This window comes from Haematobia irritans, chromosome 3 (assembly GCF_050003625.1).
Source record: "Haematobia irritans isolate KBUSLIRL chromosome 3, ASM5000362v1, whole genome shotgun sequence".
Taxonomy (NCBI): Eukaryota; Metazoa; Arthropoda; class Insecta; order Diptera; family Muscidae; genus Haematobia; species Haematobia irritans.
This window is the reverse complement of record NC_134399.1, coordinates 133,538,475-133,556,752: the sequence shown is the minus strand read 5'-3', so window position 1 is coordinate 133,556,752 and position 18,278 is coordinate 133,538,475.

The following is an 18,278-nucleotide window of genomic DNA, read 5'->3' as shown; positions in this document are numbered from 1 at the left end:
TGTTAGTAAAAAATAAATATGGGAAACGTTTCAATCTGAAGCAATTTTAAGGAAACTTCGAAAAAGTTTATTTATGATTTATCGCTCGATATATATGTATTAGAAGTTTAGGAAAATTAGAGTCATTTTTACAACTTTTCGACTAAGCAGTGGCGATTTTACAAGGAAAATGTTGGTATTTTGACCATTTTTGTCGAAATCAGAAAAACATATATATGGGAGCTATATCTAAATCTGAACCGATGTCAACCAAATTTGGCACGCATAGCTACAATGCTAATTCTACTCCCTGTGCAAAATTTCAACTAAATCGGAGCAAAAACTTGGCCTCTGTGGGCAAATGAGTGTAAATCGGGCGAAAGCTATATATGGGAGCTATATCTAAATCTGAACCGATTTTGCTGATATTTTGCAAGTTTTTCGAGACTCATAAAATATTCGGATGTACGGAATTTGAGGAAGATCGGTTGATATACACGCCAATTATGACCAGATCGGTGAAAAATATATATGGCAGCTATATCTAAATCTTAACCGATTTTTTCCAAAATCAATAGGGATCGTCTTTGAGCCGAAACAGGACCCTATACCAAATTTTAGGACAATCGGACTAAAACTGCGAGCTGTACTTTGCACACAAAAATACATCAACAGACAGACAGACAGACAGACGGACAGACAGACGGACAGACAGACGGACAGACAGACAGACGGACATCGCTAAATCGACTCAGAATTTAATTCTAAGCCGATCCGTATACTAAAAGGTTGGTCTATGATTACTCCTTCTTGGCGTTACATACAAATGCACAAACTTATTATACCCTGTTCCACAGTAGTGGTGAAGGGTACAATTACAAAACATTCTGTGGAAAAAATTTTGACAAAATTTTCTATAGAAATAAAATTCAGACAAAATTTTCTATAAAAATAAAATCTTGACAAACTTTTTCAATAGAAATTAAATTTTGAATCAATTTTCTATAGAAATAAAATTTAAAAAAAAAAATTATCTAAAGAAATAAAATTTCGACAAAATTGTCTATAGATATAAAATTTTAACAAAATTTTCTAAAGAAATAAAATTTTGACAAAATTCCTATAGAAATAAAATGTTGACAAAATTTTCTATAGAAATAAAAATTTGGCAAAATTCTCTATAGAAATAAAATTTTGACAAGGTTTCCTATTGAAATACAATTTTTACAAAATTTTCAATAGAAATTAAATTTTGACAAAATTTTCAATAGAAATAAAATTTCGACAAAATTGTCTATAGATATAAAATTTTAACAAAATTTCCTAAAGTAATAAAATTTTGACAAAATTCCTATAGACATAAAATGTTGACAAATTTTCCTATAGAAATATAATTTTGACAAAATTTTCTATAGAAATAAAATTTTGGCAAAATTCTCTATAGAAATAAAATTTTGACAAAATTTTCTATAGAAATAAAATTTTGACAAACATTTTCTATAGAAATAACATTTTGACAAAAATTTTCTATAGAAATACAATTTTGACAACATTTTCTATAGGAATAAAATTTTGACAAAATTTTCTATAGGAATAAAATTTTGACAAAATTGTCTATAGAAATAAAATTTTGACAAAATTTTCTATAGAATTAAAATTTTGACAAAATTTTCTATAGAAATACAATTTTGCTGAAATTTTCTATAGAAATTAAATTTTGATGAAGTTTTCCATAGAAATAAAATTTTGGCAAAATTCTCTATAGAAATAAAATTTTGACAAAAAAATTTTTGAATAAAATTTTGACAAAATTGTCTATAGATATACAATTTTAACAAAATTTTCTAAAGAAATTAGATTTTGACAAAATTCCTATAGAAATAATATGTTCACAAATTTTCCTATAGAAATAAAATGTTGACAAAATTTTTTATAGAAATAAAATTTTGACAAAATTGTCTATAGAAATAAAATTTTGACAAAATTTTCTATAGAAATAAAATTTTGACAAACATTTTCTATAGAAATAACATTTTGACAAAATTTTCTATAGAAATAAAATTTGGACAACATTTTCTATAGGAATAAAATTTTGAAAAAATTTTCTATAGAAATAAAATTTTGACAAAATTTTTTATAGAATTAAAATTTTGACAAAATTTTCTCTAGAAATAAAATTTTCACAAAATTTTCTATAGAAATAAAATTTTGCTGAAATGTTCTATAGAAATTAAGTTTTGCTGAAGTTTTCTATAGAAATAAAATTTTGAAAAAAAAATTATAGAAATTAAATTCTGACAAAATTTTCAATAGAAATAAAATTTTGTCAAAATTTTCTACAGCAATGCAATTTTGACAAAATTGTCTATAAAAAAAAAGTTGACAACAGTTTGAAAAAAAAATTCTATAAAAATATAATGTTGACAAAATTTTCTATAGAAATAAAATTTTGACAAAATTGTCTATAGAAATAAAATTGTGAAAAAAATCTATAGAAATACAATTTTTACAAAATTTTCAATAGAAATCAAATTTTGACAAAATTTTCAATAGAAATAAATTTTGACAAAAGTTTTTATAGAAATAAAATTTTGCCACAATTTTTATAGAAATAAAATTTTGACAAAATTTTCTATAGAAATAAACTTGTAACAAAATTTTCTATAAAAATAAAATTTTGCTGAAATTTTCTATAGAAATAAATTTTTGACAAAATTTTCTATAGAAGTAAAATTCACACAAATTTTTCTATAGAAATAAAACTTTCCATAGAAGTAAAATTTTGACAACATTTTCTAAAAAAAATAAAATTTTTTGCTGAAATTATCTATAGAAATAAAATTTTTTCCAAATTTTCTATTTATTTAATTTTTTATTTAAATTTCTATTTTATATAATAAAAATAAATTAAGTAATAATAATTCAATAATTTAAATACATATAATACCCTAGCCTATATCAAAATTGTCTTCCAAAACCCTCTGAGTTTTCAGTTATAGATTGATATCATATACACCCAGAAAAAAGTGCCTTCGAAACTAAAGGAAAAAATTTTCATCAATATAGTTTATCCATTTTATTTCCATTAAGGTAAATTTTTGTGAAAAATAATAAAATTTACTCGTTTCAGTAAAAAAATCCTAAACTGTAAGCAGTTAGGAATAGTTCATTAACTAGAATAAGGCATGGAATTTTACTCATACTATTTTCTTCGCTGGGTATAAGAATTTACTACTGAAAAAGAAAATTTTATTCACCGATAACAAAGCATTCGTAAAAATAAACAAAAACCGAACTAAAACCAAGTTTCCTCAAAATTAGTAAAATTTCTTATAAAATGATAATTGCGACTTCCTTTATAATAGAAAGTTTTTCATACATACGAACAACACTTGGCATAGAAAAATATTTTAGTTCATTCGTACTAAGAAGTATGCAATCCTTTCAAAACTTAAGGAAACACACTTGTTAGAATATAGGAAATTTTCCTAAATTTCTATTGTCTACCTGTAATCGATACCTGTCATCGTAATCGATGTGTTTGCGCGTGGGTGTAATCGATATATTTGCGCGTCGGTTGTTTTTTTAGTTGGAATCGCGTTGTTTTGGTATACGGAGAGATTGTTAAAAAATAATATGGTAAAATAATATAATAAATAACAAATAAAATATATAAAATATTTGTTATTTTAAATTAGTGAGAAAAATTTTCGTTTTTTTAAATAAATCTATCAATGTTCGTGATAGTGTATAAAGAAAGAAAACACCAGCAGAATAACAACCCTTTCATTTGTCTTCATTTTGGAATCTTCAATTATCAGGTAATATTCAATGACGCTAACCTTTTGCAACAAAAATGTTTTATGATTTTTTATATTTGTAGGTATTGAAATTGTAAAAGGAGGACAAAATCGTTAGGCAGCAACTTATTAAAAGTGAAATGTACAAGAAGAAGAAAAAGTGCGTTTTACAGTTGATAATATCACACGGAAATTGGAAATAGTGGAATAATAAACTAATATTTCAAAGAGATTCGATGCTGTTGATTCTTAATAAATATATTCAATATATTAATAAAACATGTCTTTTATTGAAGATAAAATTGCTTATAGAAATAAATAAAATTGTATTTAAAAACGAAGGTAAGCAGTTCTAATTATGAAGTAAAAGTTTTACCACAAATGTGTAAGATTTGTCGAAATGAATGAAAAAATTTCAATAAAATCATTCCATATATGAATTCAAATTAGTTAAATTTTTTCATTCTGTAGTATAGTGGTATATAAATATAGGAAAATGTTAACTAATATATGGAATGCATTATTCCTAATTTCTACGAAAATCACATCGTTCAAACAAATAAAAATGTCTTTGGCGCTATACGAAGTTCAACTTTCTTCACAATGAGTTCATTTTAACTTAAAGAAGGGGTCACTTTTTTCTGGGTGTACTCTTTGTGATTAAACACCACGTTCTCTATTTTCCAATTAGTTCATTTAATGAGCGACTCTCTTTACATTACCTTAATACAACAACTCCTTGTCATCGACATACCATCACATTCTCACATAGTCAAATGAATGTCCATTGCATTGAATTTAAATATTTGAGAAGCCATTTAGATTTCAACATAGACACATATGAACCTACCTAACCCCACCAAATTACTTATCTGAATGCCTGAGTGTTGAAACCATTGCTCAACCATTTGAAGGTTCTCTCATCATCGATACTCAATTAGGGTTATTAAGTTATGGTCATTATCATCATTCTATCACATTACGAAAATCGCCCCAAAATGGTAGTCCAACCCATAATATCTGCTGCTACTAACATGACATACGGAGTACTATATTGGTTTGAAAGTGGTATCACTGCTCAGTAATTTTATGTCTGCGAGTGTGTGTGCGTGCAGTCCATTTTAATGATAGAGTTATGCATTTAATCACTTGGTTTAGGAATTTAATGAAGTGTGAGCTTGGTCACCTTATTGAGAAATGAAAAGATAATTAAAAATGAAAAGATAAATAAAAAAAATTGTGTTACAGAGATGAATATTTTTTTACTTTTTCCTCTTTTAATTTTTTCTTCAATTTTGTTTACAAAAGCAATGGCTCAAAAACGTAAAACCCTACTACAGAGTAATTACCACGAAGTTCTTATATGGATAGGAAGATTTCAAACTAGAAATGATAGAGTGATATAGGATACTGTGTTTGACAGTTCATTATATTGTTTGCAAAACACCTAATGCATTTTCATATGATTTTTTTTTTTTTTTAATAATGTTATTTAGTAAAATCGGGTGATACATATATTTACCCAATATGTACTGATTACACTGACATTTATTTTTTTACCTTAATACCATGTCTCCTTGTTTTATGACTATACCCAGATCGAAATATATTCCCTCGCTATGGGAGGCAATTCCACTTAAACATCATTGATAACCCATTGACAGCCACCTATAAAATTGAAATGTTAACCAAAGGACCGAGAAAGCTAAAAGCAGTGAGAGCAACATCAACAACTCATCGAAGTAGGGTTTTTATAAAGGTTCATTTTATTTTATGAGCAATGCGGGGGGTGGGTAGTAGTTGATTACGAAGGAAATACGAGTAGAGTTTAGTGTAACGAGTAGACTGTTATGCTAGCAAAGAGAATTAGTATGTGTGTGTACTTGTGTGGGTGGGTAGAAGGCCAAGCGAGAGCATTACAATGTGGACATTATATGTGGTGTAATTGTATTTATCGTTATGATACCTATCGAAAATATTTATGCAAATAGTTCTATACGGGATAATGTACATAAATACACAATTAAGCAGGGCTTTAACGATCAAAGTAACAAATTACTATATATTCCTAATTTTATTCAGATTCTCATGGAAATTTTTGTTCTCAATGTTCCCTAATTTTATTCAGATTATCAAGGGAATTCTTGTTCTCAATGGAAGCTTCTCTTATACTTTGTCAATTTGTCCGTTAAACTGACCTGTTATTCAACAAGCGAGAAAAGTCAATGTGATACCTTCAAAACATCATGAATCTATACACTGAGAAGGAGTATGATCTAATTCTACACAAAAAAAAAATTCTGATTCAATCACGAAATTACTTGATCGAATTAATTTTTTAATCACAGAAATGATAGTAACAATTAAAAAATTAATTGAAAGTAAATTAAAAAATTAATTGACCCAATTAAAAAATTAATTTATACTATTAATTACTGTGATTGATTTTTGTTTCAATTAAAAACTTTATTTAATCAATTAAATTTTTAATTGAATATTTTTTAAAACTCAATTAAGACTTTAATTGGAAAAATTTTCGTTACATTTTTTCCTCTTTAAAGCAAAATGTTATTTTTGGATGGAGAATTTTTTGAGGTTTTTGGGCTGTCTTTGGGGCATAATACTCTTGTTTGCAGTGAATGTGTGTCTAGTATTAAGATACCTTGAATATATCTTAATTCTAGACATACATTCACCGCAAACAAGAGTATTATGCCCCAAAGACAGACCAAAAACGCCAAAAAATTCCCCATCCAAAAATAACATTTTGCAAAGCCATTTTCCCTGCAAAATGTATTTTATTTATTTTTTAATTTAATTTATTTAATCTTTACCTGCATAACAAGACAATGTCTTATAATTAAAGTATACACGCAGAGAGGAATATGATCACCTCAAACATATTTCAAGAGCAAAATGTTATTTTTGTATGGTGAACATGTAACATATTTGTCACTAAAATGTTATTTTCTCCTCCAATATAACCTGCTTGCCGAAATCAGATACATGATTTCCGAGAAAATAACATGGTTGCGAAAACCATGTTACATGGTCACCACCCAAAAATAACATTTTTCTCTTAAAACATGTTTGAGGTGATCATATTCCTTCTCTGGGTGTAGGATTGTCATCACCTAAATTTTTCCAATTAAGGAATTTGCCATCAAATTAACGTGAAAGATTTGCATTAGAAAGGTCTCTTTACATTAGACCCATGTGAATAAGCTTCTAAGAGAATTGTAGCAAGAGAATTGCTCTTAGATGATATTCTCCTATAATATAACTAAGCGCGAGGAAAGAGTCCCCAAAGGTTATAATAACGAAATATTATATATTATATTATAATTCTTTGGAAATTCTACCTTTTTATTTCCATTAAAATTCGTAATATAAACTATTTTTTTATATTTTTTCTAATAAATAGAACCAAAAATATAAAATATAAATCTTAGTGAAGACAATGCATAAGCACTTTCCTCTGTTTCTTGTACAGTATACGTATGTGATTTCAATGTTTCTATGATAGATATTCACCTCCGCAAAAAAATAAGAAACATACCCCCAAGGTATGGGTTATTCATTTCATTAATGAGTAGTTTTATTGTATATGCGTGTGTGTGTGTGAGTATTCGTTTGCAAAATGATGACAAGTCATGTCTCTTGCCCCACCAAATTTAATTAACACACTTTAAAATTTGGCAATTCATCACTTTTGTCTATTGAGAAAGAGTAAATGTCCCTCTCACACACCTCTCCCTCCTTTCATCTAACCAAGCGATCGTTCATTCATGATATTCTCAATCAATGGCAGCATTTATCATAATAGCCAAGGCAATCGAGGGCGTCAATAGAACACATATGGTGATAGATATTTTTATGTATCTCTAATTACTAACAATTATGAATGTAGAGGAAATGGTGTGAGTGTTTGTCTATTTCTCTCTGTGTGTGAGCTGGTTATTCATGTATTCAATTTTGCTACAATGTTTAATGTTTTTGTAAATGAAATGTATATATAGGAATACATGATAGATAAGTTCTACACCCGCATATTAAATGTTGAACTATTTAAGATTATCAAGATGATTGGCTTTCACACAATCTAGAACATGTAATCTGATTTTGCAAGAGATTCAAATATTTTTAGCAATTGTTTATAAAATATAATTAAAATTTTTTGGGGTAGGATGTTGGGGTATAATACTTTCGTTTGAAGTGAATGTATGTCTACAATTAACCCTCTAATGCCCAAGCCCGCCTTTAGGCGGTCTTCATTTAATAAGGAAGCTTTTAGTAAAACACACCTTAAGACAACAAAACTGGGCAAAATAAAAAGAAAACTTATTTGAAACTATCCAAGAGGCTTTGCATCATATGCTGAATTTTACTGTATAAAATTTTCTTGCTTAGTTCTCTTGCTTTTGTGCCGTTAACATTGAAAATTTAATCAGCTGGCAAAAAATGGGACATTAGAGGGTTAAGATACATTCAAGGTCAAAATAGAAATACCTTCTACCATATTCATTATTTATATGTTTATTTAATTTATTTAATGTTGCAGGTAAACATTAAATAAATAAATTAAATATTTTTTAAAGAAGACAATGTCTTATAATAAAGAAATATTCTTTCGTTTATTTTGAGCAATTAAAAAATAATCGATTCAATTAATATTTCACAATCCATCACGGAAATGTCCAACATACCATGAGTAGGCATTTCTTTGGTATAAAATGAAGTAAAAATTACTAACTGGTTAGTTCAATTTGATTAAGTCTAACACTCATTAATACTATCATTGTGTGTGTATGTGCGCAATGATAATAACTTCATAAATAAAATCCCCAATTAAATAAAATCCATATATCCTAACATACATATTAAAAAACACCCCACGAACGCTCACACAAAACAAGGTTATTAAACTAATAACTTGCATTCGAAAATCAAAGCGTTTTTTTTGAACAGGTATTCCCAAGTGGATTTTCCCTTTTTTGGAGTAAACATCCATTGCATATATTCCTTTATGGGTAAAACTTCCTCGCTTTTGTTTTTTGGTTTTTGTTCAGCAAAAACACAAACATCAATAAGCTCTTTGACTAAATTTTTGCGAATCTCCAACAAAGCTTTGATGTAAACAGCCACGGCTAGTTATAAAAAGAAAAGAAAACACCACAACTCTCTTGTTATGTGGGGTGAATTTCACCCCACACTCTCTCTCTCTCACCCACATAAAGTAGATAGATGATATTCGACCCCACCACCCATGTTATAATAATATTGGATATAAACCGTTGACTCTTTTTCGCCATTGGGGGAGGGGGAGTATGAGCCCTAAATGAAAATGCCAGTCAGTCAGTGAATGATTGTGCGAGTATTTTATGATTATACCCAGATCGAAATATTATTCACTCGCTATGGGAGGCAGCAATACCACTTAAACATCATTGATAACCTATTGACAGCCATATGAAATTGAAATGTTAACCAAACGACCGAGATCTAAAGCTAAAAGTAGCGAGAGCAACAACAACAACCCATCGAAGTAGGGTTATAATAATGGTTGGTTTTATTTTGTTGTTGGAGAGTGGGGTGAGTTGTAGTAGATTAACGAAGGAAATACGAGTAAAGTTTGGTGTAACGAGTAGGCTACTATACAAGTAAGGGAGTGAGTACGCGTTAGTGGGTGTGTAAAAGGCCAAGCGAGAGCATTACAATGTGGTCATTATGTGTGGTGTATTCATTCGATATTTGTATTTATCAGTACGATGCCTATCATTGTAAACGAATATGTATTTATACAAATAATTCTATACGGGATATTGTACATAAATACACAATTATTGAAAGGCTTAAACCAAACAAAGTAGCAATTTGCAATAAATATATCCCTAATTTTATTGAGATTATCAAGGGATTGTTTTCTGTATGGGAATTTTTGTTTCCAATGGAAGCTTTTGGCCAAGTTGTCTGTGAAACTGCCTCAAATATTGCCTCAGCCTATATTCAACAAGCGTGAAAAGTCTATATGACCACTTCAGAACATTAATGGATCTAATGCAATCGCTTAACACATTCCAAAATTGAACCCATGGATTTATGAGCTGTACAGATAAAAGTATAGGAAAAAGGACCACCTCGCCTCCACATACACACACAATTTTCACAAGCTCTTAAAATTTTAAAATCGGTGACAAAGAGACAGAGAGAGAGACTCAAAAAATCCTGGTTTGTAGTGAATATATGGTATTTAAATGTCAACAAATTTTCTCCCAATTACTTTATATTTAAAGTATCACAATGGACTGAATAGTCTAAGTGAGCCTGAATCTTAATCGGGCTGCCACTTTAACCTTATATTTAAAGTTTGTAGTCTTCTGATAAAAATTCGGTTATAAAATTTTTGGTTCGAGAGAGAGAGAAAAAGGTTTTTCTATTTTTCGGATTTTTTTTGTCAAAGGGAGAGGAGAGGGAGTCAAAAATTCCCAGTCTGCAGCTCATACAGTATAAAGGCTACCTAATTGTAGGATATAATATCGGAGGAGAAGATTATTCCATTGTCCACCCTTTTATAATATAAACATAAAGTCTCCGGAGTAAAATAATCTATCAAAATTTGTCAAAAATTTATTTTCATAGAAAGTTTTGTAAAAATTTGATTTATATAGAAAATTTTGTCAACATATTATTTCTATAGAAAATTTTGTCAACATATTATTTCAATAGAAAATTTTGTCAAAATTTTATTTGTATACCAAATTTTATCAAAATTTTATTTCCATAGAAAATTTTGTCAAAATTTTATTTCCATCGAAAATTTTGTTAAAATTTTATTTCTATAGAAAAGTATAGAAAAAGAATTTTTTCTATAGAAAATTTTGTAAAAAAATTTATTACTATGGAAATTTTGTTAAAATTTTATTTCCTAGAAAATTTTGTTAAAATTTTATTTCCTGGAATATATTGTTAAAATTTTATTTTTATAGAAATATTTGTTAAAATTTTATTTCCACGGAAAATATTGTCAAAAATTTATTTCTATACAAAATTTTGGCAAAATTTTATTTCTAAAGAAAATTTTGTCAAATTTTCTACTGTATGAGTTTGCAGCTCACCTAATTTTAGAATTTAATTTTAGAATATAATAGCGGAGGAGAAGATTATTCCATTGTCCTCCCTTTTTTAATATAAACATAAGTTCTCCGGATTACTTGCTTGGTTGCAAAAAATAATCTATCAAAATTTGTCAAAATTTTATTTTCATAGAAAAGTTGGTAAAAATTTTATTATATAGAAAATTTTGTCAAAATTTTATTTCTATAGAAATATTTGTTAAAATGTTATTTCTATAGCAAATTTTATCAACATTTTATTTCCATAGAAAATTTTGTCAAAATTTTATTTCCATAGAAAATTTTGTTAAAATTTTATTTCTATAGGAAATTTTGTTAAAATTTTATTTCTGTAGAAAATTTTGTCAAATTTTCTACTGTATGAGTCTGCAGCTCACCTAATTTTAGAATTTAATTTTAGAATATAATAGCGGAGGAGAATATTATTCCATTGTCCACCCTTTTTTAATATAAACATAAGTTCTCCGGATTACTTGCTCGGTTGCAAAAAATAATCTATCAAAATTTGTCAAAATTTTATATTCATAGAAAAGTTGGTAAAAATTTTATTATATAGAGAATTTTGTCAAAATTTTATTTCTATAGAAATATTTGTTAAAATGTTATTTCTATAGCAAATTTTATCAAAATTTTATTTTCATAGAAAATTTTGTCAAAATTTTATTTCTATAGGCAATTTTGTTAAAATTTTATTTCTATAGAAAATTATAGAAAAAATTTTATTTGTATCGAAAATTTTGTCAAAATTTTATTTCCTAGTAAATTTTGTTAAAATTTTATTTCTATAGAAATATTTGATAAAATTTTATTTCCAAAGGAAAGTGTGTCAAAAATTTTATTTCTAAATAAAATTTTGTCCAAATTTTATTTCCGTAGAAAATTTTGTCAAAATGTGAAATTTTATTGTATTTAGAACATTTTGTCAAAACTTTGTTTCTATAGAAAATTTTGTTTCTATTTATTTTTTTTTTTTAAATTTTGTTTCTATAGATTTTTTTTTAAATTTTATTTATATAGAATATTTTGTCAAAATTTTATTTCAATAAAAAATTTTGTCAAAATTTTATTTGCATAGCAAATTTTATCAAAATTTCATTTCCATAGAATATTTTGTCAAAATTTTATTTTCATCGAAAATTTTGTTAAAATTTTATTTCTATAGAAAAGTATAGAAAAATAATTTTTTCTATAGAAAATTTTGTAAAAAAATGTATTACTATGGAAATTTTGTCAAAATTTTATTTCCTAGAAAATTTTGTTAAAATTTTATTTCTATAGAAATATTTGTTAAAATTTTATTTCCACGGAAAATATTGCCAAAAATTTATTTCTATAAAATATTTTAGCAAAATTTTATTTCTAAAGAAAATTTTGTCAAATTTTCTACTGAATGAGTCTGCAGCTAACCTAATTTTAGAATTTAATTTTAGAATACAATAGCGGAGGAGAAGATTATTCCATTGTCCACCCTTTTTTAATATAAACATAAGTTCTCCGGATTACTTGCTCGGTTGCAAAAAATAATCTATCAAAATTTGTCAAAAATTTATTTTCATAGAAAAGTTGGTAAAAATTTTATTATATAAAAAATTTGTCAAAATTTTATTTCTATAGAAATATTTGTTAAAATTTTATTTCTATAGCAAATTGTGTTAAAATTTTATTTCTGTAGAAAATTTTGTTAAAATTTTATTTCTATAGAAAATTATAGAAAAAATTTTATTTGTATCGAAAATTTTTGTCAAAATTTTATTTCCTAGTAAATTTTGTTAAAATTTTATTTCTATAGAAATATTTGATAAAATTTTATTTCCAAAGAAAAGTGTGTCAAAAATTTTACTTCGAAATAAAATGTTGTCCAAATTTTATTTCCGTAGAAAATTTTGTCAAAATGTGCAATTTTATTTTATTTAGAACATTTTGTAAAAACTTTGTTTCTATAGAAAATTTTGTTTCTATAGATTTTTTTTTTAATTTTATTTATATAGAAAATTTTGTCAAAATTTTATTTCTATAGAAAATTTTGCCAAAATTTTATTTCTATAGTAAATTTTGTCAATATTTTATTTCTAAAGAAAATTTTGTTCAAATTTTATTTCTAAAGAAAATTTTGTTCAAATTTTATTTCTATAGAAAATTGCAGCAAAATTTTATTTCTATAAAAAATTTGTCAATATTTTATCTCTAAAGAAAATTTAGTTCTATAGAAAATTTTGGCAAAATTTTATTTCTATAGAAAATTTTGTAAAAATGTTATTTCTCAACAAACGACAATTACTGACATATTTGAATTTACGAAATTCTTCCTTCTCTTAAAAGCAAATATGAACTAAAAGTTAAGTAAAAACTCTTTGGTTCAAAATCATTAACAAAAGTTTTGATTTAGAAAAACACCCTTATTGCTGATATCTCCTTATTGTCATTGCCATCGTGACATGTGCATAAATCCTTCTTGTGACTTCCTTTGTACCGGGCCACCCCCTTCCACATGCTCCATGATTTGTCAACCCTTTCGTTTTGTAGGTAATACTGCCTGGGGTAATATGTACATCCGTTTCTGATATTCTCTGTGTCATTCGAATCAATTTCCATTGTTTGCAAAATTTGCAAATTCGGCAAATTAAGCTACACTTTTGCTTTCAATTCAATCTTATTTGCGTGAGGCATACATAGCACAACAAAAAGCATAAACAAACCAAATCGAAGCGTTTCATTATTTCTTTTATTTTCTCTGTAGTAGCAGTTGTTGTTTTTGGTGTCATTGTTGCTTAAATTCAAAAAACACACACACAAATAAAAGTGATATTGAAATTGAATTGTTGGCAGCAAATACACTGCAAGTTGACAAGCCAGCCATCATAGCAAACGGGAAGTCTCTATGGCATTGCGTTACATGCTTTGTTGCTCTTCTACTCCACCTTGTTGTGATGATGAGTGTTCTGTATTTGTATGTGTGCGTGTGTGTGCCAACGAAATTCTTTAAAGAGAAGCAACAAAAAAAAAGCGAAATTAAATCGAATGAAATTGCTTTAAAGCTAAAAAGTAAAACGCCACATAAGAAAATTCAACGCAATGCGCTGATGACATAAAATTGGTCGGGAGAGGGTGGGGGGTATACTCGGGAATCTTTTAAACTGGCCGGTACGAGCACAATGGGGAGGTTTCTAAAAAAGCGGTATACATTTTGGGGTACTTGATAAATTAAGAGTGAAGCTGATTGAGAATTCTGAGCGATCGAACCTGGAGGCCTGACCAAATATCTCATGAAGACAGTAACTCTAAAGTTCCCATATAATTTGGTAAGCAAATCAGCCATTGGTGTAGCAAAAAAATGGAGCGGGGGCTCAAATTTTTTGCAATAAATTTACTATAGAAATACAATTTTGACAAAATTTTTATATAGAAATAAAATTTCGATACAATTTTCTAAAGAAATAAAATTTTGATGACATTTTTCTATATATAACTAAACATTTTGATAAAATTTTTCTATAGAAATAAAATTTTGATAAAAATTTAAATTAAATAAAAATGAAATTTGTCAAAACTTTCTTTAGAATTACAATTTTGAAAAATTTTTTGTGGAAATATAATTTTCACAAAATTTTTCTGTGGACTTTGATAAATTCATTTTTATAAAAATAACATTTTGGTACAATTTTCTATGGAAATAAAATTTTAAAACAATTTTCTATAGAAATAAAATTTTAATAAAAATTTTCTTTAGAAATAAAATTTTGACAAAAGCTTCAATAGAAATATTGGAAAAATTTTCTATAGAAATAAAATTTTCACAAAATTGTCTATAGAAATAAAATTTTTACAAAATTTTCTATAGAAATAAAATTTTTACAAAATTTTCTATAGAAATAAAATTTTGTCAATATTTTCTATAGAAATAAAATTTTGTCAACATTTTCTATAGAAATAAAGTTTTGACAAACTTTTCTATAGAAATACTGTTTTGAAAAAAAAACATAGAAATACAGTTTTGACAACATTTTATAAATAAAATTTTAACAAAATTTTCTATACAAATAAAATTTTAACAAAATTTTCTATACAAATAAAATTTTGAAAAAAAATGTCTATTGCAATTATATTTTGATAAAAAAAATTCGATAGAAATAAAATAAAGTTTTCTATAGAAATGAAATTTGTCAAAATTTCCTTTAGAATTACAATTTTGAAAAATTTTTTGTGGAAATAAAATTTTGACAATATTTTTCTGTGGACTTTGATAAATTCTTTTTTATAAAAATAACATTTTGGTATAATTTTCTATAGAAATAAAATTTTAAAACAATTTTCTATAGAAATAAAATTTTGATAAAAATTTTCTTTAGAAATAAAATTTTGACAAAAGCTTCAATAGAAATATTGGAAAAATTTTCTATAGAAATAAAATTTTCACAAAATTGTCTATAGAAATAAAATTTTTACAAAATTTTCTATAGAAATAAAATTTTGTCAATATTTTCTATAGAAATAAAATTTTGTCAACATTTTCTATAGAAATAAAGTTTTGACAAACTTTTCTATAGAAATACTGTTTTGAAAAAAAAAAAAACATAGAAATACAGTTTTGACAAAATTTTATAAATAAAATTTTAACAAAATTTTCTATACAAATAAAATTTTAACAAAATTTTCTATACAAATAAAATTTTGAAAAAAAATGTCTATTGCAATTATATTTTGATAAAAAAAAAAATTCGATAGAAATAAAATAAAGTTTTCTATAGAAATGAAATTTGTCAAAATTTCCTTTAGAATTACAATTTTGAAAAATTTTTTGTGGAAATAAAATTTTGACAAAATTTTTCTGTGGACTTTGATAAATTCTTTTTTATAAAAATAACATTTTGGTACAATTTTCTATAGAAATAAAATTTTAAAACAATTTTCTATAGAAATAAAATTTTGATAAAAATTTTCTTTAGAAATAAAATTTTGATAAACATTTTCTATGGAAATACAATTTTGTTAAAAATTTTCTATAGAAATAAAATTTTGACAAAAGCTTCAATAGAAATATTGGAAAAATTTTCTATAGAAATAAAATTTTCACAAAATTGTCTATAGAATTAAATTTTTACAAAATTTTCTATAGAAATAAAATTTTTACAAAATTTTCTATAGAAATAAAATTTTTACAAAATTTTCTATAGAAATAAAATTTTGTCAACATTTTCTATAGAAATAAAGTTTTGGCAAACTTTTCTATAGAAATAATGTTTTAAAAAAAAAAAACATAGAAATACAGTTTTGACAAAATTTTATAAATAAAATTTTAACAAAATTTTCTATACAAATAAAATCTTAACAAAATTTTCTATACAAATAAAATTTTGAAAAAAATTGTCTATTGCAATTATATTTTGATAAAAAAAATCGATAGAAATAAAATATTGATAAAAGTTTTCTATAGAAATAAAATTTGTCAACATTTTCTTTAGAATTACAATTTTGAAAATTTTTTATCAAAGTCTCTGGACTTTGATAAATTCTTTTTTATAAAAATAACATTTTGGAACAATTTTCTATAGAAATAAAATTTTAAAACAATTTTCTATAGAAATAAAATTTTGACTGAATATTCTATAGAAGTAAAATTTTGATAAAAATTTTCGATAGAAATAAAATTTAAAACAAAATCTATAGAAATAAAAGTTTTACACAATTTTCTATAGAAACAAAATTTTGACAAAATTTGGGACAAAATTTTCTATAAAAAAAATGTTGACAAAATATTCTATGGGAATAAAATTTTAAAAAAAATATATTGAAATACAATTTTGACAAAATTTTCGATAGAAATAAAATTTGGAAAAAACAATCCCATTGAAATAAAATTTTGACAACATTTTATAAATAAAATTTTAACAAAATTTTATAAATAAAATTTTAACAAAATTTTCTATAGAAATAAAATTTTTATAAAAATTTTCGATAGAAATAAAATTTTTGATAAAAATTTTCTATAGAAATACCATTTTGACAAATTTTTCTGTGGAAATACAATTGTGACAAAATTTTCTCTGGAAATAAAAGTTTGACAAATTCTTTTTATAACAAGTATATACGGCCGTAAGTTCGGCCAGGCCGAATCTTAAGTACCCTCCACCATGGATTGCGTAGGAACTTCTACTAAAGGCTGTCATCCACAATCGAATTACTTGGGTTGCGATAACACTTGCCGATGGCAAGGTATCGTAAAACTTTTTAGCACTGTCTTCTAAATTGTAAGTTAGCCCATACGGGGTATATATTAAACAAAAAAAAGGCCGATTAAATACGTATATAATCTAGTTTGAGTATTTTTGGCGATATGGACCAATTTTTGTGTAATAAGTCATCGGCTATATATAACTAAAGACCGATATGGACCAATTTTTACATGGCTGTTAGAGACCATATATTGACAAAATGTACCAAATTTCAACCGTATCGGATGACTTTTGCTCCTCCAAGAGGTTCCGGACGTCAAATCTGGGGACGGTTTATATGGGAACTATATATAATTATGGACCTATATGGACCAATTTTTGCACGGTTGTTAGAGACCACATACTAACACCATGTACCAAATTTCAACTGGATCGGATGAATTTTGCTCTTCCAAAAGGCTCCGGAGGTCAAATCTGGGGATCGGTTTATATGGGGGCTATATATAATTATGGACCGATATGGACCAATTTTTGCATGGTTATTAGAGGCCGTAAACTAACATCAGGTACCAAATTTCAACCGGATCGGATGAATTTTGCCCCTCCAAGAGGCTCCGGAGGTCAAATCTGGGGATCGGTTTATATGGGGGCTATATTTAATTATGGACCGATATGGACCAATTTTTGCATGGTTGTTAAAAACCGTATACTAAGACCACGTACTAAATTTCAACCGGATCGGATAAATTTTGCTCCTCCAAAAGGCTCCGGTGGTCAAATCTGGGGATCGGTTTATATGGGAGCTATATATAATTATGGACCGATATGGACCAATTTTTGCATGGTTGTTAGATGCCGTATACTAACATCAGGTACCAAATTTCAACCGGATCGGATGAATTTTGCCCATCCAAGAGGCTCCGGAGGTCAAATCTGGGGATCGGTTTATATGGGGTCTATATATAATTATGGACCGATACGGACCAATTTTTGCATGGTTGTTAGAGACCGTATACTAAGACCACGTACCAAATTTCAACCGAATCGGATGAATTTTGCTGCTCCGGGAGGCTCCCCAAGCCAAATTTGGGGATCGGTTTATATGGGGGCTATACGTAAACGTGGTCCGATATGGCCCATTTTCAATACCATCCGACCTACATCAATAACAACTACTTGTGCCAAGTTTCAAGTCG